Here is a 1,506-nt window from a genome sequence, read left to right as displayed (position 1 = left end):
GGCAAGGCACACCACCCAACAGGCCAACCATCCGATTGTCACAAACTCTCATCACAAAGAGCTAGCCAAGCATGCTCCTTGACCAAAAGCTAGATAGGCAACCATGTCGGAGGAGAAGCACCACCACCTATTCCACCACCACAAGAAGGACGAGGAGCAGCCCACCGGCCGGCGAGTACTCAGAGACCGTGGCCACCGAGGCGGTGACCACCGGCGACGGTGAGAACGAGTACGAGGGGTACAAGAAGGAGCACAAGCACAAGCAGCACCTCGGCGAGGCCGGCGCTATCGGCGCTGGCGCCTTCGGGCTGGTACGTTGTCGTCGTCCATGCAGAGCTATCGATCGATGCTTCGTTGCGCTGACCTATCACACTAGCTAGTTCACTACAGCGTGGACATACATGTCATGAACTCGGCTGATCGATGATGTTGTTTCTCTCGTTTTTGCAGTACGAGAAGCACGAGGCGAAGAAGGACCCCGAGCACGCGCACAGGCACAAGATCGAGGAGGAGCTCGCCGCCACGGCGGCCGTGGGCGCCGGCGGCTACGCCTTCCACGAGCACCACGAGAAAAAGAAGGACCACAAGGCGCCGAGGAGGCCCCCGGCGGCGAGAAGAAGCACCACCACCTCTTCGGCTGATGACCTGGCCGGCGAGAGCACCGGTCCGTCACCGACCGACCGACCGCCGCGCCGCGCCGCCTGTTTTCGTTGAGTGCATGCCTGCATGCATGTTTGACGTACGATTAACAATAAGTCCCTTCCGGACCTCTGCGAGTGAGACTGAGATGTGGGGCCGCGCGCGTCGAGGTGTTCCTGTACGCGCTTGATTTTCTCTGCATGTATAATTGCGTTGAATAAGCGAGAGCCATGTGTGGGTGTGGCTCCTCCCCTCCCAAAGTCAAGCCCTTATGTGTACCTGTGGTTCTTTGTACTGGTATATGGAGATGATGTGTTAATGTAACACGATTTTATTTATCACCTCATCCAAATTATTTGTTACTTTACCCTCGTTTGAGTCTAATTGTCGAGTTTTCTTCAATGTCTGTTGAGTAAATTTCACAAACAACCCGCCAAGATTTGGGGCTAACATAGTTCGCAAACCCTCCCTAAGTCCCCAACTATTACGCAATTCTCCCTAGGGCTAGGGGTTTCAGTCTCATTAATATATGTAGTGACATATCAGCAAAACTGATGATTTGGCAAGCTAATTAATAGGAGAGAGAGAGAGGAAATTAGTGTTTCATGGAGATGAAACACTAAGAATTAAAACCATTGCTTTGTCTTATTTATCTATTTTAATTATTTCAATTAGTTAATTAGTTAATTACTTTGTGTTTGATTCGTGCATTTTCTTAAAAGAGAGATAACATGCTTAGGAGACTATATAGTTATCGCCGTGTTATAGTTTTTCCAATCAGGTTGTTGTGTGCTTCTCCGGTGCATGTGAGACAAAGTAGAATATATTCACATATTGAAGTATTCATAGCATGATTATTGAGGAGTA

The 1,506-nt window shown here is 49.7% G+C and overlaps 1 pseudogene; it reads left to right on the top strand.

The window, feature by feature from the left end:
* LOC103629082 (abscisic stress-ripening protein 5-like) lies at window positions 1–1,006 on the top strand (annotated as a pseudogene).
* Window positions 1,007–1,506: the final 500 nt, after the last annotated feature.

The sequence above is a fragment of the Zea mays genome, chromosome 6 (assembly GCF_902167145.1).
Source record: "Zea mays cultivar B73 chromosome 6, Zm-B73-REFERENCE-NAM-5.0, whole genome shotgun sequence".
NCBI lineage: Eukaryota > Viridiplantae > Streptophyta > Magnoliopsida > Poales > Poaceae > Zea > Zea mays.
This window is presented reverse-complemented; position numbering and strand designations above follow the sequence as displayed.